At 45.0% G+C, this 25341-nt stretch overlaps 1 protein-coding gene across 10 annotated transcripts in view; it reads left to right on the top strand.

Annotated features, from left to right (window-relative positions):
• The first annotated feature begins 1245 nt into the window (after positions 1-1245).
• Positions 1246-25341, top strand: part of AKAP13 (A-kinase anchoring protein 13) — a 205697-nt gene continuing 181601 nt past the window's right edge. For 3 of the 10 annotated variants that reach the window (XM_035335270.1, XM_035335272.1, XM_035335267.1), the window contains exons 1-2: positions 1247-1558; positions 8639-8693. The gene's annotated coding sequence lies outside the window, so the exon portion shown is untranslated. Of the gene's footprint in view, positions 1559-8638; positions 8694-18133; positions 18227-25341 lie in introns of those variants that run through there. The other 7 variants (XM_035335276.1, XM_035335273.1, XM_035335271.1 and 4 more) reach the window with 4 other exon arrangements.

Genomic DNA, 25341 nt, shown 5'->3' with positions numbered 1-25341 from the left:
TGACTTTTTTTTTTGCCCCCTCCTTTGCTGTGGGCTCAGCAAGGACGCAGCGGATAATAAGCTGTTGTCAAAAAATGCTTTTCCCCCATCGCCCTTTCTCTCCCAATCTCTTGCTGTTGGGGCCACCTCGGGACAGGCTGAGGACGTCATCAAAACGTGCTCTGTGCATAAAGCTGCAGTGTTTTCGGGTGGACGGGGCAGCACGTGGAGCTGTTCCAGCTGCCACACTGCATCTGGCAGCCGATTCACAAACCTGCTGGGTCTCAGGATTGGGGGGTTGGATGAATGCCGCCGAAGTGCACCCTCCCAGCAGTCTCTAAGGTGCTTTTTTCTTTTTTCTTTTTCTTTTTTTTTTTTTTTTTTAGCTAAGAGTGTGCCAGGTTTGGTTTCAGGAACATTTGGTTTGCAGCACACTTACTGGAGGAGAAACTGGGCAAGAAATCAGTTTGTTCTGGAAGGCAGAAGGAGGTGACACGAGCCACGTTCAGGCTGCTCTGCAAAGCGCCCGGTGGCTCACAGGGCAAAATGACACAAGGCAAAGTTGACGAATGGGAATAAAACCGGCTTTTGGCTTTCCCCCTCGGTGAAGGCTGTGGTGAAACGCTCCCCTGCTGCTCCGCGTTTTCCTTTTTCAACTGCTCGTGGCATGGTTATTGCTAGATGTTGAGAAATGTAAATAACACCAAGGTAGTGAACCCGGCATTCCCGGCTCCTTGGCAGCATCCTTGACTGGAAACATCTGCCTGCGAGCCCTCCGCGGCGCGCTTCGCTCGCGCAGCTGCACGCCTGGAGCCTGGGTCTGTGCAGAGCCCTACGTGCTGTCGAGTCCTAGCAGCTCTCCTTTGCCTTTGCCTGTGTAAACCAGACAAAATGGAGGAAAACCTAGAGGTTAAAGCGTGCGATTAATGTATTTTTTTTTTTTTCCCCTCCTTTGTCAGGATTTTAGTGCAAGTCAATAAAAGAGAGGCGGTGGTGTGGAGCCAGCCCAAAGTGAGGTGGGAACGCGGAGGGAGCGAGGGACCTGCCCTGGGGACCCCCGAGAGCAGATCTGCTGCTCCAGGCAGGATCTGGCCTTGCTCCCAGCCCCTGCTCCCCGCTCGAGTTTCACGCTCAAATCACAACCCCTCACGTGGCCCCGATGCGGCAAATGTGGAAATACTGCCTGGCTCTCCCAGCCCTATTATCTGAACGGGCTTCGCTTGAAAGGACGCCTTCATTTACAGGCTTGTAGCCCGGTGGCGACTGAACTGCCCATGCATGAAACCGTGTCCTGAACAGGGCTGGGGGAGAGAAGGAAATTACACAAAACCAGCAGCGACCACAGAAAGGAGGGTAGGAAACCACCCTGGCAATGCTCTTGGTGCTTTTTCTTGAGTTTGAGTGGGAGATCTTGGTTGCTTTTTACTAAGTGGGCATTAGGAAAAAAAAAAAGTCCAAGAAATGATGCAAATAATGCAGGAAATACGTAACGAATGTTTTGTGATTAGGGGAGATAGTTACCTGGCACTCAGAGCCTCAGGTCTGCTGCAGGATGTCAGTGCTGCTGGTGCCGAAATGGGTGAGTTTTGTGTACCGGTAGCGTTGGCAACTTTGACTCTAATGCAGACTTTGTGCTGTGCTTGCTGCAGGCTTCCTGTAAACTGTAGGCAGCGCTTTCAAAGCTCGTTAAGATTTTTAAAAAGGTCAAAAATCTTTCTATTGCATCGCTTCTGTCTAAAGCAGGACTGCATGGCTAGATTTTCCTGGGCTTGGGGCATAGTAGTTAAATTAAAACAACTGGGTGTGATGCATTTATGAAAATGTTTTTGCACGTTTTTTAAAACTTCTTTTTTTTTGTTTTCTGTCAGTATGTGAAATACTATTCCTCTAAGGGAGACCTTAACTGTGCGAGCTAGAGAATAAGTCTACATGCAATATATCCAGTTCTGAAAAAAAAAAAGTGGGTTATTCATAACATAAATTACATGCCCAGAATTAACTAGGATTAAAATTACAGTGAAGACAGGCTAATAAGGGCTGTACTCTGCCTAGGAATTTGACTTAAAGCCTGCGTTGGAGCCTGAAGTTGAATTCAAGCTGCCAATTCAGCTGAAGTGTAAAATGCCTCCCTGTATCAACTGGAGTAAGCTAATCCAGAGTTTGAAGTGAATTAGTTTTTCTTCTTTTCATTGGACAGATTTACAAAGAATTATTCTGATTTTTGTTTTCCCCTCTGAGTCATTTCAAAGCTAACACAGTCATTGCATAACGCGGGGGGGGTTGCTGCTGCTGTCTCTCTAGTGTCTCTTCAGGATTTCCAGCACTGTAAATAATTGCTCAAGGCAAAGGTACACTAATATCATTTGATGAACAGGAAGTCTACAAATAGCCGTGGTGTTGTGCCATAATTACATTTGCAGTGATGCAGGTGCTTGGTCTTAGCCTGGTCAGGAAAACCAGTGCTTCAAATAGCCAGCTCTGTACGAGCACGCGGGTGGGGAGGTGGGTGGGTATTTGGAGGAAAGTACGGGAGCAGAACTGAACACAAGGGTTTAAGAAGAATCAAAAAACACACCCTAAACTCCCCTCTCAAAAAACAAAACAACAACAAAATGAAGAAGGTTTCAGGAGGTGTGTTGCTGGTGGCACTGCTCCTGGCTTGGCTTTGCAATAGCAAAACCAATCCACCTGGATGCCCATTTCTTCTGAAACAGCAAGAGGCCTTCCTCGAGACTTTTTGGGGCCAGTTCTGGTGGTATTTGACGTGCTGCTGGTTCTGCTCAGGTGAGTCTCCTGCTGCTGTCCCCAGGCTGGGTGTTATTTGTTGAGGTGGTGTTTTCAGCTCATGCTTCTCCCCCCCAGCCTTGCCCTTCACTCAGGAGCTGCAGGAGCCCTTCTCCCGGTGGTCCTGCAGGAGCGGTGTGTTCCTCCTGGAGAGGCTGGTTGGGTGACACCCACCTCTCCTCCAGACAGACCGAGTGTGAAAGCACTTCATTAATACTTAACTGGAGCGCTTAGTGAAAGGGCTGGAGGGAAGGAAATACTGCCACTTAAGTAACGCCATCAGAAATGTGGGAGGCTGGCTCGTCCTGCCCGCTCTGGACCCAGCAGGATGACACCCTGGTTTTTGTAGCTTTGTGACCTTGTGTCACCAGCCTGTGAGTTTATTTGGGATCAGACTGATGATTAGCAAATGGGACCGTTTCTGTAAGTGATGTTCCTTGCTGAAGTTGTTGTGAAGTGGTTATTTGGAAAGGAGATCTTGGCTCGTGTTTATTGAGCTGAGCTATGGAGAGCAGCCTGTGAGGTGGAAGAAAAAGGAGTGGAAGAAAGGAAGCAGGTTGGGAAAGGCCGTGTGGATGAGATAAGTGGAGCACCACTTGCCTTATCTCTTCCAAGTCCCCAGCTTTTCCTCTCTCTAGAAATAGTCGGTATGGCAAGGGGGCTTGGAGGCTTGGAAAAAATCGGTTTGTGTGCAGGGAGCTCACGGACAGAGTTGCAGGGCCGTGCGTAACCTTACTGTGGAAGTGTATCACTGGGAGATGAACTGATGTCTTCAGCTGGCTTGGCCCCAGAGCTCTGGGGATATAACAGAATAGTTGAGAAAGGGAAAAGTCTGAGTTCTCCAAGTGTCTGGTCTGTCCTGCGGGGCGGTGTGCCCTTACCTCTGCAATTTTGAACGGCTCTGCCCGAGAGGCACCGAGATAACTTCACTGCTGCCCTCGTGTTATAAATACAGCTTCTCCTGTGCTGTTGTTCAAAGGCTGCTTTGGAAGCCTGATTTAATTGTGGGACTGAGTGAATAATTCAGAAACTTTTTTATCAAGCACTTGTTTAAATTCTTAAATGAGCTCACCATAACCTTTTTATGCACCCCTCCTGCATGTGTCATACAAGTATTAGAATAATTGAGTTTTACTAGCGCAAATGTTTCTGTGAAGCGAATTTTTAGAGCTTGATGTATGACTGTTTATGGAAAGGGGGAGTGTTAAAATCTCGCACACCAGTGTCTTTGCCAGAAACTCTCGCTCGCTTACTTAGGAGAAGGGGAGGGGGCGCGGGACCCTCGGCTTCGTTCGAGCAATCCCAGCTAAGCCCATTTGTCAGGTTGACTGGTATGCAGCTTAAAAACCGAGCACGTGTTTAAGGGAACTTCAGCTGTATCTATTTTCCAGGCCTTTCTACAAACAGTAGCAGTACTTTTTAAAATATTTGCTTTTTTTCTGATAAGTGCTATTTCTGACTCTTTTTTTTCCCCTCGTCTCCCGTCCTTACATGAGAGGAAGCAGCACGATCAAGATGCATCTGCTTAGCATCATGGGGTAGCTCAGCGCTGGGATGCCGAGCAGAGAAAGTCCCCAGTTGTGTTTCAGGTCAGGTCTGCTCCTGGCTTGCAGGCCATGATCAGACTTGGGGGGAGCCTTGCTGAGGGTCCTTCGGGTGTGTTTAGTGGGGCTGCTCACCTGTGCTGGTGTTTGGTGCTGGTACAGCTCCCTGATGTTAACTCACTGCCCAGCACTGACTGCCTCGGCAGCACCTTTATTTGCCTTTCAGCCAGGATGTCTGGTGAATCAGCTTCATTCATCTTTTGCTTCTGAAGCAAAGTGGAAGACTTAAGAATTGAAAGCCAGCTCGAGGAGGGGCTGAGGATTAGGTAAGCGGCCAGGAGATGCTGTATTCTCTGTGGAGAATAGTTGGTAATTGGTTACAGGAGTTTAGCAGAGGCTGTTTATTTTGTGTGCACACAAACCTTCTGTGCATGCCTTGGCGGCCCTCTCACCCTCCTGGCAGCAGCGAGCATGTGCTGCAGCTCCTCTCGGCAGGCGAGAGGGACAGTCCTTACTTTTCAGAGCATCAGAAGTTTGGGAAGTCCCAGTTGAATCTGCTGGGTTTGATTTCTGATTTGGGGGTTTCTTTGACTTGTCTCTGAGCTTTGCTTACAGACTCCTTTAGCGGACTGAACGCACACTGGGAAATGTGGGTGGTTGTGCTGAGCACGGCTGCTGGTAAGTGTCCGTGTTCGCACCGTCTGCAGAGCCTTGGAATCGCAGGCTTCTGTGGTGGAGCAGATCCTTGGAGCAACAAAGAAGCTGCTGTTGAAATCTTCAGTCGTAGCTATTCCAAGGGTACCTGGTAACGGTACAGAGGCCAGAAATTAGACATCCGTGCATCCATATCGAGGCCTGTAAAGGAGGAAAAAAACCATAGCTTGGTCACTAGAAGTAGGAGCATCTGTTTGGGTTCTCCAGAAAAACCCCAAAGCACATGACAACAACCAATCTTGGATTTGCAGAAGACAGCAGGTCACACATCGGAGCCCAGTCAAGCTGTGCGTCTGGGTTTCCTGAAAGTGTCACATGCGTGAAGTCATATTGTAACCAAAGGAAGATTAGCTGCATCCAGATAAGTACCAGTGGGCACTGGCCTTATTGTGACTTTTTCTGTTGTGACCAAGGAGCCATCTAGTCTATGCCTCTTCATTTCCTTGTAATGCGATGAGTATCAATGGCTCATCAGCTCCAAATTGCTGGTGCTGGCTCCTTGGACTTGAAAAATCTAATGGAAAGGTTTGGGTGCACTTTCTTCTCTTGTTTTTAATTAAATATTGGTGCAACAAGGGTTGTTTTGTGACAGGAAAGGCCCAACAATCTTACAAAACGTGCAGAACGAGCAGGCTGTGTCTTGTCATCCTATTACGACATTCCCACCATAGGCAACACCCTTTGTGTTTTGATAAACTCACCCTTATTAATGGTGTTAAACTGCAAATTAAGTAATAAGAACAATTGCTTTTGTGCATTGTATATTTACAACAGCGTATTAGCTCCTCGGACGTTGCGATGCAAAGAGTGCCTGCAGATGGGTAAGCGATATCACTCCCACTTGCTGTGTGGGGGATCTGAGATTTGGCAGCTTTTTGTGAAATCCCCGCTAAATCTGAGCGTTTGGCAACTAGCTTGAGCCCGAAGCTGGTGATTGTACCAGGCAATATCTGTGCTTCGGCCTGGCACGAGGAGGGTGAGCCCCAGCTGAGGTTTGACAAGCAGCCCGCTGGCTGGGCTGGAAGCCGCCGTTGTCGCCTGGCTCCTTGGTCCTTGCTCCATCACAGAGAAATTACCTGAGCGTGGAGCAGGCTCCAGAGGCTGTATGTTTTGTGCTGAGGTCATGTAGGAGGTTAATAATAACTGCAAGGAGAAAACGGATTGAGACAAGCTCCAGGTTTTGTTGTGTCTCTTTTTTTTTTGCTGGTGGGTGTTTGCAGGAAGGGGATGGGAGCGAGGAGTGCTGGTGGAAGTGGTCTTTGCTGGGACTGGAAGAGATGTCCTGAAGGAGACCACAGAAACCTCCACAGCATTTTGAGCCCACTATTGTCGTGCAGCCTGCTTTGGCGTGCAAGAGGAGATTTGGCAGCCTTGGCCCTTTTTACGTAAATGCCTACCTTACCCTCCCCGTGGGGACCCGTGGACCATCTCTGCTGGGTTTATGTCATGCCATCTATGCTTATTCCTTCTTGCTGCCTTTTGGAGGTTTGTTCTCCCTCCCTCCCTGTTCCTTTCAAATGGGTGCCTGTTTTAAAAACAAACGAACGGAAGACATCACCTTGTGTTTTACATCTTCCTGCCCATATAAAAGTGTAGTAAAACATTTCATTATTTTTGCTTGCATTGATTTCATTTAACATTGTCTGGGGGAAAACGGTTAACAACTTGACGTCTAGTTGGAATGGAGTAATGAAGGATAGCTGAGTTGGTTTCTTCTGAAGCTGCATGCTATTTTCTGCTGTGGGTGTTTTGATTCTTGTTTATTTTGCAAGCTATTTTGGAGAAGAATAGTCTGGAAGAGGGGAAGGAAGAGGCAGGCTTTGCCCCTGTAACCATCATTGTTAGCCCTGACTTTTCATAGAGGTTTGCTTCTTTGGCTTGACCTTTCAAAATGTAAATGTGTTTTTTGTTTGCTTTTCCATCTTTTTACGTTTTAAAACAATTGTAACTGTACCAGATTGTTTGAACACTAATAGGGGGAATGTTTTTCAGCATCTTGATAGAGTTTCCAGGCAGCTTTTCATCAGCCAAGTACTATACCAGGCTCTCAGTGGTGGGGTTTGTTTGGTTAGCTCTGAGAATCTGCAAAGCAACTGTTTAAAATTGCTGACACATGTTAAGTAATGTGGAAATCACCATCCTGCTCCACTGAAGTCTGAGCGCTCATGTCTGCAATGAGAACAGAACCTGACCCTGAAAATTGCACGAGCTGTCTTAATCTGGAGAGCGTTTCCTAGACAGTGTCTTCGCTCTGACTCTGGCTGGTTTATCCTATTGGTCTTGGGAATTGTTTCAATTTATTTTTTATATGCTCCATCTCTTAAAAATATCCTGTTCTCCCTTGTCCATGTATTTATTTTTGATTTATTCAACTACGTGCATACTCAGTGATGCTAACTTTAAACAAAATAAAATCCTGATCTGGTAGTTGAATATCAGGAGAGGTAATGCCTAACTCTAACAACAGTGCTGTTGGTATAATGCTTATTAATAAGAAGTCCATAGTCTTTCACCTCTTTCCCGCAAACCTCCACTTCTCTTGCTTTAGAGCAGTTGTAGTCAGCCCTCACAGCTTCCCTTCCTCCTCTCCTGAATAAATCCAACTACCTTATCTTCTGCATCGGAAAGTCTTCCCTGGCTTTAACAGCCTCTCTAGGAGCACATATAAAAGGGGCTTTCACTAGCTAACAGGAAGCGAAATGAATAGAGGAGCTCTTGATAATGGCCTGTCTGTCTGAGCGCGGGGATCAGCCCAACGAAATTGTACCAGATTGGTGAATGATGGTGCTTCAGCCGGGGCCAGAATTATAAGTTTTTAATCTTGGAACAAGCAAAGACTTCTTCCTCTTAAATAGTCATCAACTCCCTCTTTGATTTAGAGGCCTGTAGTCATCCATATTCAGCTAGGCTTTTTCTGCTTTGCTTTTTAAGTCTGAGTTCATGAGTCTGAACAAGCCTTGAGTGGATTTTTGTGCAGCAGTGATTGCGAGGGGACCTGGTAGTGCCCACACGCTCCCGCTGCCCTCCGCTTCTGAGCCTTTTCATTTTTATGCCTACTGTAAATTCTTGCACATCACAGCTTTATTCATACTGGTCTGTGCCGTGCTGCCCCAGGCTTTTGCAATTAAATCCTGGCATTGTTTGGGTATTTTTAATGAGCCATACTATTGGTTCCTGCCACCTTCAGCCCTACAAGGGTTGGAGATGCTCCTCCTGGCTTCCCACCCCACAGCCTGGGCCTCCAGCAACGCGCAACAAACAGAGGAACAAATGACTGAAAATCTAAATGGGGCAGCTTGGCTAATTGCCTTAGGCCTGACTCGTCTGCCAGATAACGCTAGTTTTAACAGTCCAACATGACTGACATTTGAGGAGCTGCGTTGGTATAATACTGGCAGCACCAGTGGAAAATCTGTCCTGTTTCTGATACGTTTGCTGCCTGATTAACACCTTTTGCTTACAAATTACTGTCTGAAATGCAGTGTGATGTAGCGAATGTAGTCCTTTTTCTTTAGATCACTGACTTTGTGTCCCAAGGAAAAGAAATAAATGAGAGCTTACTAAAATTGTGCATTTTTATTTCTTCACTAAAATTTTGCACTTCTGTGTTGTTTCAGACTCGTTTTGTTGGATTTTAGTACTGGAAGACTCTCAAATGACAACTTTGCTTAGGTAAGTGAAGCAAGACTTTTTGTGGGTCTTTTTTAGAATCACTTCCCCTATCTAACTGCTTCTGCATGTTGTGTTGTAATTGTAAGCTGCCAGCCAGCTGCACTGCATGTGCTGTGGTTAGGGCTAGAAAGATGTAGTAAACAAAAGTAGGGTAATGCCTGTAGTATGACATAAGGACCTCATTTATTAATTTAATCAAATGAAGTGGACATGGTGCAGAATAATGAAATACAGCTTTCATCTGCATATTACTGCATCATCTTATCGATTTATAAAAGCTTTTTTTTTTTTTAAAGAGTTTCCCTCTTTTTTTTTTCTTTTTGGAAGCCAACTTGTTTTATTGGTATTTCTTAACGTCATTTTGGTAGGAAACTGAAGCCTTAGTATTTCCAGATATGCAGTCACTTCTCCATCCCTTTCTGTTCCCTTGTTCCCTCGATAGTTCTAGGCAGCAGTTCTTGACGGTGAGGACAAATCACAGAAAGCTTGAGATGTGTTTTTCTGATTACCCTTGCAAATCTTGCTCCTGTGCTGTTAAATAGCCCAGCAGTGGTCTGCACGATGGGTGGAAAGGCCAACAGTGCTGCTGTGCCAAAATGCACTGTTTTTTCCCTTTCTTTGCAATGCAGAGAAGATTTGGTTGCTCCCTGACACAAGGCCACAAGTTCACCTACAGATACGCAGCTTCTTTGGTGTCTTAGCTGGAGTTGCTTGTTGGAGGCCAAATGGTGACAGCAGCACTGAGATGGGAATAGAGCATCCTAGCATCTATGCTAACTCATACAGAAGTGTCTGTGAGAGGGTTTTCCTTTCTCACTGTTCTGTGTCACCAGGTCCCTGGCAATACCCAGCCTCTGTTCCTTTTGATCTGCTTCCAGTTTCTGCTTAGACCGTAAGCTGCTGGCCTCAGCCCCTTGAGATCATAGACCTCAATGCAGTAAAGTTAATCGGGTCCTAAACCAGGAGTTTGCTTGAGTCTGCTTCTCCCTGGTGTTCGTTCTTCTAAAAAACTTGGTTTAGCAAAAGGGAAAACTCGAGCGAGGCCCTTGGATTCCCCTTGGTTTTCCATTTAGCTAAGTTTCCCGAATGGATCTGTTTGCTGTTCCTTTGCCAGGAACTCCTGGTGTCTCTTGCGGCTTTCGCCTTCTCTGGAGGTGCACAGACCCTGGCTGGTGGCCTCCCAGCTGCAGGGTCTGCACTAAGGTGGGCCCTGGAGTCCTGCTGGGTGCTCTGCCAGGCGGCTGATGAGCCGCAGGCAGGAATGAATGGGCTATACGAGCAGGCTGTACGACCAGGATGGTGTTGGCCATGCCAGCATCCTGTGCATTTCTCCAGTTCATAGAAAATGCCTCGGCAGAGCTGCGCACGTCTGAAATAGCTTGTCTCCTCACGTGCTCTTTGTGCCTTTGAGTTGATCTTGCTGGAAGGTGAAGGGTGAGGTGAAACTATTTCAAAAGCCCACCAGCAGGAAGAGTGGGCTCCTACTTCAGAGCTGTGTGTTCTGTACTCAGGATGGCCCTGCTCCTCTGGGTGCAGGACTTCAGCAGCAGCTCCTGATGTTTGAGCCACAGCCCTGCTGCTCACACTGCGGTCTGAACGAGGAGGGTGCAGTAACCCCAATGTTCCTCTTGCATGGCGAAGGCATTCATGCAGGAAAACTCCTGGTTTCCGACTTCTTTCATCAACACCACTGCTTGCTTTGAGCCGGGAGGGTGTGCATGGGATCTAGCGATGCCTCACTCCTAGGACATGGACACATGTGCCTGTTGTAGCATGTTTGCAGTTCCCCTGCGTCTCCTCCACCTGCCTGTGGCCTCTGCCAGGCAGCGGGGGGGGACCCAGCTGCAGCCTGGGGCTGTGTCGATGCTGCCGCTCCAGGGAGCAGGCTGTGCCAAGCAGGCGAGCGTTTGGGCAGCGGTTCTAAAGCCAGCCGAGGAGCAGAGCCTTTTAACTTTGTATATTAGACATATCTATGAATATATGCAGAGCTGGCTAATAAATAACCTGGGGATTGGTAGTTAAGAGGAAAGGACATAATTAATTCTGTCGTGTACTCTGCTTTAAAGTTGGGCCCAGAGCAGTAATGCTTTATGCTAGAAAGGTAAACACTGTCATTATTCAGCAACGAAATGCACACGAGGCTGACACTGTTTTCCTCCTTTTGATTTAATAATTTTTTTTTGCAGCAGTTTTAATGTCTCAGATAGTCTTTGTTTGGTGCAGTGGAAGCCTGTGAAGCCCTACGCTTTCCGAAGGATCATCACTCCTTTATTTTAATTGAGTTTTGCACGAGTGCTGCTCTGCTGAAACGGGTTGTGTGCTGTTCGAGAAGGCTCTAACTGTGCGTGCTGCGGTCGGGGTGCTCGGCTGCGATTCCTGCAGTGCAGTTCGGAGGGAGAGTGTTTCGGTTTCATCAGGTGATCCCTTTTCAGCTCCCTGCCCTGCTGTGTTGACCTAGGTCAAAGGCATGTGCTGTACAGAAAAAAAAATCTTTGTGGAGATGCTATTAAAAAGTTGATGTTTCTGTTAACTTGTACTTTTTTTTCCCCCTCTATATCATAGCACAAACAGTCTGACTTACAGCAAATGTAACTTTACATTTGCTTCAAGTTTAATATTTGTTTATTTAGATGGGGGAGAGAGAGGTATGGGTGAATCCTCGATTTTTGTCTTAAAACATGTAAAGTTGCTATCAGAACAATACCTTTGCTAACAAGTGTAGCTGTCATTGTAAGAAGTTATATAAAGCAATTTGGTTAACTTTTTGGCTTGTGATGATAACCGATAATAGTTAAAAAAAAAAAAAAAAGATAAACTTCACTTTGAAGTGCCCACCCTTACTATTACACATAAGCCCACCACACTTCTAGTCTTAGCAGATCTCTGGTTGTGTAAACACACAGCTGAGCAAGGAATTCATATCCCTGTTCCCGTTTTGTCCATGCTCCAGAAAATCTAACCTGAATATCCAAAAATCTCTTGAGTTTGCTTGAGTGAAGATGTGTATCCAGAGCGTGGTGGTGCTGTGCAACCCCTCAGTCCCTCTTCTGGGGAGTTTTCTTGCCTGTTTTCCAGCTCTGGCTCTCTCAGTAGCAGTCATAGTTAAAATACTCTCATGAAGACACCAGTGCAATCCCTGATGTAGGTCACAGCCACCTCCCGTATAAGTGGAGGAAGGATGCCTGTTGCTCTTAGAGGTTTTCTTTGGAAGACCAGCATCTCCTCAGTGTGCCCTTGGCTCCCTCTGTCTCCCCACCAAATTATACCACTAAAAATTCTTTCTTCTTCCACTGTTTGCAGCATTGTCAGTTCAAAAGTGGCTGGTAAAAAAGCAACGTGGTAAATTATATTTCTGTGCTCCTTCAGGATTCTTCTGACTCCAGAAAGCTTGCAAAACTCTGAGGAATGAAGAGGAAGGGAGTCCTTCCTTGGTACAGAGCCAAAAGAAGTTGCATGTTGTCAGCTTGCACAAGGTCTCTTTCTTCAAAGTATGAAACATCTTTTTCTGAGGGGATGGAGGATCTGTTAGAAAATTGTTTGCCCTTGGTGGGTGGCATGAAACACATTGACTAGAGGGGCTATTGTGTGGTTAATGTGCTGTTTATTTTGCATCCAGTGGTCTTTTTATTTTGCTGAGGCAGATGGAGGGTTTCCCAGCCCCACAAGCACAACCATGGGAGAGATTAGTTGGTTTTAGGTTTCACCACTTGAATTATGAGGTTAGCCTGAGACAGAGATGCATCCCTGGGTATGGAAATGGTCTTGGCCCAGATCTTGTCTAGCGATGTAAAGCCTGAGAAAGGACCAAGAGGTCAACTTGAGCTTCTTAAGGAATGCAATGTATGTTCTTTCTGTGGCATGTGTGGACTGTTGCTTTTATTTCTTTTTTTAATTTCAAAGCAGAAAAAATGGCTATAAGCTCATGTGTTAATTTTTTAAAATGCTTTAATTATAGCTCACTTTACAGCCACATAAATATTTATATCAACGATACTGAAGCATTCATGATAATTCTAAGAGAATTTTTGCCTCTTTCACAAAGGAAAGAGCATTTCTCAGAGCCTCTGCCTCTTAGCACATTTCCCCAGCCTTACCTGTCTTCTAACTGCCCAGCTGGGCAATGTTCTCAATCTGCAGACACTGGGATATTTTTTTTGCACAGATAGCAATAATTAAGAAACTACTGTGCAGTCTCCCAGTATTTGTTACAGAAGTGAGCTTTTTCTATTTGTGTCAGTTAAATGATTGCCTTTTTTGACGGTGCATAGAAAACTGAACCTCTGGAACAAGCTAAAATGAACAGAAGCTTGTTTCCTCTTTGCTCACATAGGCACTTATTCACTTCCCCATCTGCTTTGACTTTGAACATCACTGAGATTCTTCCTCTGTCTGACCCACTTGGCATAAGCTAGAGAAGATTATCTTTCTTCAATAGCCAAGTTTATAGGGCTCCAGCTTATTCGTAAATAATCCTTGGAGTTTTGAGTGTTGCCCTTCTCCTCCTTCCCCCTTCAAAAACTGACTTGCTGTCGTTCATCTACAAACTGGGGAAATGCTTTTTGCAGTTTATACGTAGAGAGGAGAGTTGGCTCCATCACTAGGCAAGAGGGTGTGTAAAATGTGTGGAGGAAATTTCTCAAAGTCTGCATGATTTTAGGTATTTCTCTTGTGCAATTTCTGTTTGTGGTCTTAGCACAGAGGAACATCGGCTGTAGGGAGAGCTTTGCTCTGCTTGTTTTTGCACAGTGTAAGAGTGGTCCTGATCCAGAGTACAAAATCAGTATGAGGCAAAATACAGGGGCTGGATACACCGAAATGACTTTATAGAAACATATTTAACGTGCTTCAAAAGAAGGGCAGAGAACGTGGGATGTTTTGAAGGCCAATGCTCTATCTTTGCTCCCTCTTGAGTGCCTACATCAGTAACTGGTTTGTGCACGAGCGATTATTTTAAGGTAGCATTAAAACTCATTTTCAGCTTCATTGAACATCCTTTTCTTTATTCTAAGATTAAAAGTTGCAATATAGCTGTGTTGGGGCTGTCGAGGTACCTGTGCAACTCAGGCACCTTTGGGTGTGGCTGCATACTGCAAGTGACCTCTCCTCCTGCTCGTGTATTTAAGGATGTGCTGGGCCCTGACAGGTTTTGCTGAGTAGCTATCGATGGCAGCAGTTATTGATAATAGATACAGGGTTTTATAGAATAGTGATAGTTTTTGTAATCTATCCACATCTTAAAATTTACTTTACGATGATCTGTTTAACATGCAAAAATCCCCCAATTTTCCTGCTAGGTTTTGTAGGTCCCACTCAGCTGAGTCTGCCAGAAGTTAACTTGCATCTAAGCACTGGGGTCTCTACAGTTACTAATGTGAAACCTTTGACTTCTACGTGTTTGTAGATGTAAAGGAATAATAAGGGTAGCAGAATAAATATCCTTATTTTGGACTTTGCTTAATAAGGGAGTGGTGAATAACAAATAGTATATGGAAAGACTTGAGGTGGTCGTCTTGCTGTCTTTAAACTCTTATTTCAGCATTTCTTGTTGCACCACGTGAGCTTGATTGCCTGCTGTAGTCCTCTGCTTTAGCCCTGAATGAAACAAGGCATGACTTCACATCTGCTTGTTCCTCGTAGCCTGGTATTAACCAGGAGTGTATGCATTTCTGGGTTCTGGCTAGCTTTCCTCCTTTTTCCTTCCTTAATTCTCCCACGTTTCTAACCATTACACCCCTGCCAAAGCGTGGGGTAGTTTTGTTTGTTTTTGTTTTGTTTTTCTCTGCAGACTTCAGTGTGGATGTCACTTTTTCAGTGGACTCCAAAGTTCTGCAAAACAGCTTCTCTCAACTTGAGTTTCCAAGCCTTGTGACCTGCATGTGGCCCTTCTGGCCCCTGGGTAGCCAGAGACAGCAGCTCTTTGCAGAGAGAGAGGCTGTGCTTTTTGTCCTGCTTTGAACATGTGGGATTCTAAGTATTTCCTATTAGATGTACCAGTAGTATAAACAAACTGTTTTGTTTAGTATAAGCTTTTTATCCTGATAGGATTGGAAACATCTTATAAGGCAATGAATATAAATTTAAAACTAATATTTGTCATTATTTAAATAAACATAAACAAGGTTGGTATACAAAAGCAATGATGTTCCCAGCCCAGGGATCTGAGAGACAGACCTACTTGGACGTAGGCTGTTCACTTTTTGCCCCCTTTATTGAAGTTAAGGTGTTGTACACCAAGTTCATACCTCTTAAAATTTGTGTCGATGATAAGATGGCTATATGTAGTGGATATATATATTGCAGCAGAACTTTGCCACCCCAGTTGGCTTGATACAGCTTGAGTCCAAATCGAAACCTTTACATTGGAAAGGGTAAAGTAGCAGATAGTATGCTGCAAAAAGTCTTCTAGAGGGCTAGAGGGTGGGAGTAGTTCCAAGGTCCTAACATTGTAGTGAAATTTCCATGCTAGTCTGTTGTATTTAATTGCTGTGCTAGAAAGGAAAACAAGAAGCCCCTTTGTCTTTAGAAAGTTTTTCAACTTGGTTTAAGTTGAAACTATCCCATTAGATGCAACAACAAAATGATCAAGCACTTGTCTGGATGCCAGCACTTCCAAGCTCACTGTATTTCTGTGAATCAGTGTTAACTTTATGAAAAATTAAGCTTAGGGCTTTTGGAAAAGGCAGATGCTGATGAGCATGGGGAGGGAGGAAAAAGAAAATGTAGTGTTCTGGGTAATAAGGTGACCTCTGACTTTGTTTACCAAGTAGCTAGTGTTTTTCATTATAGAAAATGTAAAATTTTACCTCCAAGGAACTTCGGTTTGGTGGGTGGAGGAGTTCATAGTGCTTTCAAGGCTTGACTTCAGTTCATAATTGATGTATCTTCACAGGCTGAGAGTGTTTTGAGCTTTAGCTCATTAGACTTCTCAAAAAATTACAAATTTGCAGATGTGAGAGGGGCTGAGGGAAAGCCCTCGCCTCAAAGTGGTGGTAAAATGTAAAACTCATATGGGTATGGCTCTGATCAACATCCATTTCAACGTTCCCATGAAAAGCTTATGAGTTGGCAAGGATTCAAGGACTGAAAAAATGCTCTGTATACAACATGTTTTATTAATGTTGAAAGAGTAATGTTGCTATTTCAGTGTCTGCCACTGCACAGAATAAGCTCAATTTGGCTCTTGTAGACTTTGGCTTTTACCCTGTATTAAACAAGGTGTGACTTCACATGTGCGTTTTCCTAGTAGCCTTGTATTAATCAGGGGTATACATATTTCCAAGTTTTGGCTAGGTTTCCTTCTTTTCCTTCCTTGATTCTCCTGTTATGGAGTGAATTCATGATTCTTGGCCCTCAGCTGGTAATGTAAAGTGTACTCAGAGTAAGCCTTGATGTTAAGCATCACATCTCACTTACTTGCAGTGATGACTTTTTGCCTCCTTTTATATGTAAAGGTGAATTTGAAATTAGGCAGCTGAGAAAATGGAGTAGCTTGTTGAAACTTGGCAAGTCTAGTTGATCTAATAAGTGATTTAAATATATAAATATATATAGATATTTTTAAGGGAAATTAGTGTTGTAAAACACGAGCTTTAAGATGAAGTTGCTGAATTTGTGCAACCATAATGCTATGGGTGGTGTATAGACAAATCAAACACAGAATTCCAATTTACAAACATAAAAAGTTGGTGTTACTTTGGTAAGACGACCTCTGTATCAGGGCTGGCTGGTGAACAAGGCACGGCTGATGGAGACAGCCGAAGTGGGGACGCCTGCAGGACGCAAGGCATCAGGTCACACGCTGAAAAAGGAGCCTGAATTCAAATCCTGAACACTGGCTTCTTTCACTGCCATGCAGTTTGGCTGCAGGATTATTCCAGGGTTCTTTGGGACTGGAAAAGACGTGTGGATATCTGACTACTTAAGAGTACCTTTTGCTTCCTGAGTTATCATAGTTAAACATTAAGTGAGATTGCTGTACCTCCTCCTTACACTTACGATTCGTGGGTACTGCTGCTTCATTAATATTTATGAAGCACTTCAAGTGCTTTAAAAGTGCTGTAGGATTATAAAGTATTATTGCATTTGCGTGTGCATGCTCTTAAGAGTTGAAGTTTCCAGCTCCTGCTGTGCAGCCGCCTGGCTGAGTCATGCAGGTTCCCCTGCCCCAGTTCTTCCCTGATCTGCTCACTCCTCCCACTTGACCAAAGCCACCGATTTATTTTTTTCCTCACCCTCCTTCCTGCCATGGGTTTGTCAGTCTGTCCTTTGCAAATCAAGCAGTTCTTTTCTCTGCTTTTCTGCATCTCCTGTATTGCAGCCCTTTTGAAGCTAATTGTGGCAGTTTCCTCCCCGTGCCCTGTTGGCATGTTTCAGTGGTGCCTGTGGACATCTTGACCTTCTTGTCCATGAGGTTGGCTGTTGGGTCCTGACTAAAAAACAACGCCTTTCCGCCATTGGCTACTCCTTCTCCCAGCTAGATGAAGATCTGGCAGTTGTCCTTGAAGGAAACTATTTGGATTTCCATACGCTTCCCTGGGGAAGGGTTGGGTGAGCGTTGGCTGCCCATCTCCCCATGGTGTGGATGGAGATCCCTGGAGCTGGAGATTCTGAGGTGGCAGCCAGAACCGAGGCTGGAGATGGGTGTATGTGTGGGCACACACTACAAAACAAGTGTTTTGGTGCTGCCTGTGTGGCAGGGGACAGAGTGAGACCACGCTTGTCCAGAAGTCTGGTGAAGGTTCACCCTCATGGGTGTGGAGGCCTGGCCAGAGGTGGTGCTCCCCCTGCAGCGGCCATCTTGTAACGGCAGCCGCTGCCCCTGTGAGGAGCTTGCATTGCCGATCTGACCTGTACATGTTTTGGAACTTATTATCACCACTAGGCAACTGAAAAATCATGCTGAGCATGGTTTTATTTCCTGTTTATATTTAGTTCTATTTTTTGGAGAACTTCCCATTTGTCAGGTCAGAGTAGGCTGGACTTCTTAATATGTTTAATATACCATGTCTAACTAGAGATGCGTAAATATCACCTGCGTCACCGAAAACTCAAATCCTCTCTGTTTGTAACCAAACCGAAGCTCGCTGGGTCTGTCTGTGCTACCTGTGGCCCTGGCACCAGTGCCTATGGCTGACGTCCTCTGGAAGAAAAACTCATGTAACTCGGTCTGCTTCCTCTTGTGGAGCCGAGGCCTTAATTCAAGCGTGGATAAAGCAAGGAATTTGATCAGGCCTCCTAATGTCGGTCACACTTTGAATGAAGTGAAATGGAGTAGGGACGAGTTACAGAGGACAGACTTTTTTTGTGAAATTTGAAGTATTTGGCATGCCACTGAAAATACGAGGGAATTGTCTCTACCTATTTTGCACGTTCAAGTTCAGCTCCTAGCCTCTATCCTTGTGTTACGAGCGGATAATATGGAATTCTTTTATTTTCTGCAGCATTGCATGTGGCACAGCTCAAATTGTGAAGTCCTGCTAGCAGAGTCCACCAACTTGTCTTGATTTTTGGAAATTGCTGGATTAAGACACGTAGTGAGTTGCTTTTAATCCTAAATTCGATCTGCGTTCAGTCTAGCGAAGACACAAACATTTTGCCATGCTGAGACCCTTTTGTGGGGTTGTGTGAGTTTTCTTAAAATAAAACTGAAAGGAAGGGAAAGGAGAGTAGATCAGGTGGTTGAGTTGCTATTACTGTTTGCTTACTGCAGCAGTAACTTTTATTTTGTGGCTTTTCCCAGGGATGGGAGAGGAAGGGAAGGAAGGAGGAAGCTAGTTGTACATTTTTTGTTAAACTGAGTTATCTCCTGTTAAAATGGTGCCTGTTGCAAAGCAAAGTTGTTCTGCTTTATTGCATCCAGCATCCCCAGGCATCTTTGAGATGCAGAAATAGTGCGTCTCTTGGAGGATCTGAACTTGACTCACTGTTGTCTTTGTGGGACAAGAGCAAGCTGAATGCGGCAGGGCCTGGAGAGTTTGCATGCTCTGCTGATTTTTGGTATTCTTCAAATCCTGACAATGCCATGAGCTAGCATGAACACTGTCAAACTTTGCTCTGGATGCTCATCGTGCTTGCTGCTGTGCTCCTTCCAATCTTCCTTCCAGTCAGGTGTTACCAAATTCTTGTTTTTTTTTTTTTTTTTTTTTTTTTTTTTCCCCTCATAGATCTAGTGAGGAATGATGCATGGCAAGCAAACCAAACCTCACGCAGGCTGGTAGACTGAGGGCTGCCCCTGCTGTGAGCTGGGTTGTGGATGGGGAGGTGAGCTTGGCGAGGGTGTCTTTCAGTCTTCTGTCCTGCACCTGCTTCGGCCCACACGTTGTGCTCGTCTTGCTGGCTTGTGGCTGGCCCTTTGCCATTGGTGCTTGTTTAAGAAGTTAATCCTTCTAAAAGGCACTGAGCCGCTTGGCTGTAGTGTGGTTGCTGGAGCTACGGGTGCATGAGACAGCAACACTGGGGGAAATGGAGGGGGAAACACTTGCTGCTGTTTATTTGCATGCAGAGTTACGAGAGCCTGGGGTACGTGTGATGGTGTGGAGCAATTTTTATTTGAACGCTGGCTCAGCCATGACCTCCGCACATTTACATACCGAAACGAGGTATTCAAGTCATTGCAACGTGATAGGAAAAATCTGTTAAGATTGCAGTTTATTTTTACCAGCTGACCTTGTTCCAACTAACAAACCAATTTTGCTTAATCTGTTTTTTAGTTAAGCATGTTATACTTAAAGGTAAAGGAGTAGATTACTAGTATTATTCAAAGCATCCCTGAATCCTGTCCTTTGCTCTCCATGCTGCATGGGTTGATATTTCAAATTAAGTGCATGAAAGTACAGGGAAAAGGGAGTGAGCGGTGTATATAAGAACTGTAGAGTTCCCTTGCTGTTATTCCTGTGAGCTGGTTGCACTTACAGTTTCTCCTAAACTTATGTTTGTATTGCACTGTGGGGTGGGTGAAGTGCCACGCACCTGGGGGTTTCAGAGCGAAAGTTATCAATTTGGCAAAGCTTGCACACACTGTAACCAAAGTTAAATCTTGTTTTTGGCCTTCCATCCAGCTGGTGTTTTTGTAGAGCTGAACTGGACTTTGCAGAGGGGAAGGAGGTGGCTGGAGGTGGCAGCCCTGCCTTGCAGAAACGCTGCCGTGCTCACATGCGCAGCCTCTGTTGCTTGCTGTTTCTCCAAGCTTCTTCCCAAGCCCTGTGGAAGGAGCAGAAGACAAGGTGTTGGGCATCTCAAAGTCAGACTGTGTTGGGACGTTGCTGGTGTCATTCCATGACTTCTTAGTTCTGGTGTACAGTGTTGGGACTATTTGAGCAACTTTGGAATTGAGGTCCTAGAAAGAGGAGACGGATGGGAGCAAGTAAGATGAGGCTTGATGCTTTTGTCCCCTTTAATATGATAATTCATGCCCAGCGAGGAGACCCCTTGTGTGATGTGAGTTGTTTTTTTGTCGTCGTGTTTTTTTTTGGCACTAATGATTATGCAGAGTGATGCTTGTCTGCTCTTAACGGTAATACTAGAAAAGTCTTCCCTGTCCTCCCCTATTTGTTGTCAACCTTTACAGTTAGCTGCTGTGCTGCAGTGACACTCTAAGATGTGTGGTCTGTATGCTACCAAAAGTATATGACAAATAAGCTTGTCCAGGTGAGAACATGGCCTTGATGCACAGTTGCTACCTAAAGCCCTAGGCTTGGAAGAAGTATTAGTGTTGGAGATGGTGGTAAAGAGTAATCTTCCAGGTCTATATATTTAGTGCTTTTAATGTTTTAGCTATGCTCCTAGAATATATATATTTATTTAATTCCAAGGGGCATAAATATTGTTATGTTACAAGGGAACGCAAAGAAACTTCTTTCAATTCACACTACGTTCCTCATATTAAAAAAAAAAGTCCAACAGTGATGCTGAAAAGCTTACACCTTTTGAAGCTGTGTGCAGATGAATATTCAACATATGAGCCAGGAGCAAGCTGCAGCAGGGATTACGTGAGAGCTTTGTGTGGGAGGAATTTAATTCATCCATGGTTTACATAATATAAAAGAGAAGACCCCTCTTTCTCTGACTTACGGGAGTGGCCCCACTGAAGTCAGAGCTGCTATTCACATGAAGGAGGATTTGCAGATTGTAGCCTAATTTAGATGTATTTATTTGTGTAAGACCAGCTCAGCAATACAGATAATGCACAATTTATTATGTCTGTTAAGCTTTCAGACTTCCATCCAGTTTAGGAAGAATTCACTGGACTTTATCATTCTGGAAAATGAGCCTGTCATTTCCTGAAGAGTAATAAGGAGCATTGGCAAAGCTTGTGATGTCTTTCAAAATCCAGCAGTGTTTCTCTGTAGTGCTTGCAGACTGCCTAGCACAGAGCACCCAAAAGGACAGTCTGGAGTATGCTTGTCTTACAATATTTAACCAACTAGAAGCACGGCTGGTTGAACATTGCCTGTGATTCTGACTAGGTACATGACTTACAGTGCCCAGCAGTAACGAAGCACTGTTACACGAATTCCGGGAAGTGGTAGAAGGGGAAAGAAAGAGCTTGCAGCTTCGTTTCTGGGAATTGCCTTTTCATGGAGGAATTGGTTCCTACTCCCAAAGGAGACCTCCTGGTGGCCCTTTCAGACCCAGGGGCCCAGCATAAGCCTTCACAGCTTTCCTTTGCGTTACTGTTGGAGGGTGATGAGATGGAAGTGGGCAACCATAAAGCAAAGGTGAGAGGCTGTTATTGGCAGCTCAGCAGAGCCGAGTGCTCAAAGGGAACAGAAGTTACAATATGGCAGCTTTGTAAATTCTACGATTTTTTTTTTGAGGCATGATTTTATTGAGCTTCCATGATCATATCTGCTTTGGGGTATACCTGCTTTTTTGTATTTGACCATCATCTTTGAATATGTTGAGCATCTTTCTCAGTGCTATTAGAAGTCCCCCAGACTGCTCATCCCTTCGATTTGAGCCATGATGCCTCTGGTGATGTTTGTCTGAGAAAGTTTCCCCTTGTTGCTCTTGTTCCTCTTGTTACCCTGAGAATGCCCAGGGTTATATTCAGCTTTCTTCCCTCCTGCAGCTCTGGCTTAGAAGGGGCTGGAAAATCCTCTGTCAGAGATTGGTAGGTGTTTCCTGTCCACCTGAGGGTGCTTTGCTTCCAGTGTACGCCACCGCTGCCTGCACCTCTGCTTTGTGTTGCCTTGTACCAGCAGCACGTCCCCGGGAACACAGTGTACCTGAGAGGAAAGGCACGAGCCTCTTGCGGAAGCTAATTGTCAAGGATGCTGATGTGGAGAAAGTTCATGGGGCCGGCATGATCAAAGCTAGTTTTTAAGGAGAGAGAAGTTGGATGTGAGAGATGGCTCGCTGATGGGAGCCTTCCAAAAGGGAAGAAACACAAGCTGCTGGCTTTTCAGCTTTATTTTAGTGGAGAAGAGAAGACTAAGGGTTCTCTTTCCCAAGGTGAGTTATATTGATGCAGCACATGGACGGAGCGGAGCAAGCACTTTGGCAGGTGCCCCATGAGCAGTTGCATGGTGCTGAACATGTCCACTTCGGTTTTAGCTCCTCTCCATGCTTCATCCACTCAGTGCCAAACATCTCCTCAGGATGGAAAAGAAGCTGGGCTCATGCTGCCTGTCGGCAGCAAAGAGCAATGCTTGGTGCCCCATTTTCCCCTTCCAATGCCCTCCTCCAGCCTTTTGCTGCCCGGCTGGCTCGGTGCTGCACTGCTCGCAGGCAGACAGCATGACGTGCTGTGGGGACAGCTGCTCGCCTCCAGTGTCCCTGAGCTGCCCATAACGAGGAGTCCTGGGACGTTTTCTTCAGAGCATAGCCCAGATTGCTCTCGCACTCCCTTCTGCCCGTTGCTTGCCAGCCCAGCTGTAAGCAGGGTAAGAAAGAGGAGTGTTTTGTTTGGCTTCATTTAAGCCAGAGGTTGAAACATTTGATCAGTTTTGAGAGGTAAGAGCAACAAATAGAGCACAATGACGTATTTTAATGGAGAAATTTGAGGCACAAGGATTATTGCACTGCAGACTTCATTGCAGGTGGGCGAGGGATGCGCTAGTTCCAGAAAGCATGGCCAGAGAGCTCAGCCTCCTCACCTCAGGTGATGGTGTCCAGGTTTTTAGGGAAGAATTCTGCAAACTAAAAGACGTTACCCCAAGTCTTGTAGTGACACGTAGCTCTGAGGCACATCTCAGCGGGTTGTGTGGCTCAGGTGCTCTGTGGTCCCAGGGCGTCTGCCCTGTATGTATGTGGCTTGGGTCTTTGGGGTGGATGGAGCCTGAGTTAGCTGATGGAAGGGACTTCTCCCTTCTCATAACTCTAAAGGACTTCTATTTGGGGGAAGTGTCCTTTTTCCTCGCTGTTTTGCTGTGCCTAAGTGCATCGGGACTGTGCAGTAAAGCCACACATGCTTACAATAAAAAGAAGAATGAATCTGCATTCTTCCCCGTTGCTTTTATGTGGGCCTTTTGGCTCACGCCTCACAGGCTTGTTAGAGGCTTCCAAGCCAAAAATGCAGCTGCATTTTTCTGCGTCACATGCTGCCTTGCCAGGTCCAGTAATAGCAACCATTGGACAAGAGAGTAACACAACCTGCCTTACCGCAAGTGTGCACGGAATCAGACTCGTGGGAAGCTCGAGATGACTTTCATAGCAAGTAAAAAATTTTTATCGCACTTCCTCCTTCTCCTCATCCCTGTGCATATGCTGCTTGTTAACACCCTGGATGCCTGTGGAAATAGTAGTAATAGTAAAGTACATCTCTGATTTGGTGATGGAAGATCTATTTGCAGGGACTGGATTGGGAGATCTTTCTGGGAAAATAAGTCTAGCAGTAAAAGAGAGGATTTGAATTACGGTTGGAAAGCGTTGAGAAATGCATAGTTTTGGCAAATGATATATTCAGCTGAGAAAGGAAATGCAAAGCAGGGACCCGGCTGGATTCTCCAAGTGGTTTGCATTCCCTGCGTAATGCAGATGTTTCCCAGAGCAGTTTACCAGCACGTCTTCCACATCTTCAGTCCCCCGAATGGTAGTCTTGCCTCTTAAGCTTTCAGCTTCTCGGGGTTTTGGTTCTAAAGTGCCGTGAGAAGATTTGTTGTTTTAAAAGACAGAAATGGAGCAATGTTTGGAATTGTATTTTTAAATCATTTGGTGGGCTGGTAGTTTGGCACTTCTTTAAAACGTTCCGGAGAAGCCCCATGGTAGCAATCAGCTGCTTCTGGTCAGAAGACAAGCTTGTAGGCTTTGAGAAAGGACACAACTGCTTAACTGGAAAAAATGTTCAGTGTTGGATCCTTCCCATGGGACAGTGAGGATAAAAGATGCTTTTAGTGTTTCCTGAATTCATAACAGCACTTAATATGTAGCCATCCTCTCCCTCCTGTGCAATATATACATGTTCTCAATGTACAGGCTGTGAAGTGCCTTTCTGTACAGTTTTATGAAACTTCTTTAATCCGTTAATAAAATGCAGCAAATACAGGCTATGACTGTAAATAGTATATACTATCACTGAAGAAAATTCATCATCTTGGAGGCTATTTTAAACATTGCTATTTGTTAGGGAAAATGCCAGTTTACCAGTGCTGCTGCTTTTTCACGCTTCAGGCTGTAATCTTTTTTTCACAGGAAGAGGAATACCAGTCCCTCTTTATTTTTCTGTGTGTAAGATAGTGGGACGTGAGGCTTGTCCTGCTGCTGCATGCTCAGGTTAGTAGTGCTTTTGGGGAGCACATCTGGACCACCACCCGAACAGCACTGCACGTTCTGGTACTGGTGCTGCAGGAGCCTTGATGGAAATAAGAAACCAGACAAGCTTGTAATGAGAGTTTGGGTGATGAAAAAGACTAAGAATCTTTCATAAATCTTTTCATGGTGCTGCAGTTTTCTGCTCTGACTGCTTTTAGGTTGTCTGTTGATTTCTAACCTGTACCTGTCATGAGGACCAGCGTGTCTTTCACTGCCTGGTGGATATTTATATGACAGTATTTAAAATGCTGAGTAAAGATACATCCAACATAGGTACAGTTTGTATGGTCTTGCTCAAAACGTGTGACTGCATTATGTTGTTGAATGTTTGTAAGATACCCTGCAAAACAAACAAAAATCCCCAGTTCTTCACACAATTATTTCCAGTACTTTTAAGTGTTTGTGAAAATAATAGCCTTCAAGACAGTTTTTTTTTTCCTGCATATCCTTTTGCATTGCATGTTTGTTTATTGTTATTTTAATAACTTTCACGTTTTGGTTTATGAAACTTCTGATCCTTCATCAGCGTGAACTGCAGCTGTTTGGATTTCTTACTTTTTGTAAATATGTTTAATAAAACTTTGGCTTTCTTATCAAAATTGATCCTAAACTCATTAAGGAAGCGCTGACACAATTGAATCTGCTCAAAGGCAACATAAGCACACCTGTGTGTGCACACAGGTATCTTCTATTCAAATAAAAAGAAAACAGATTTCCCATAGGTGTTAAAGGAGCAGATTGTGTTACTCTTGGACTCTTCCTTCTCCTTTTCCTGAGATAATCTTGCAGGGGGCTGAGCACTGGCCCTTCTAATCCAGCAGCGAGCTCCATCCCCTGTTTAACCATCCCCTGTTTAATACCCGCGGGACGGTATTGCCACCGACCTCAGTGACCTGCT

This window comes from Oxyura jamaicensis, chromosome 10 (assembly GCF_011077185.1).
Source record: "Oxyura jamaicensis isolate SHBP4307 breed ruddy duck chromosome 10, BPBGC_Ojam_1.0, whole genome shotgun sequence".
Classification (NCBI taxonomy): domain Eukaryota; kingdom Metazoa; phylum Chordata; class Aves; order Anseriformes; family Anatidae; genus Oxyura; species Oxyura jamaicensis.
Note: the sequence above shows the minus strand (reverse complement) of the source record. Positions and strands in the feature narration are given on the sequence as shown.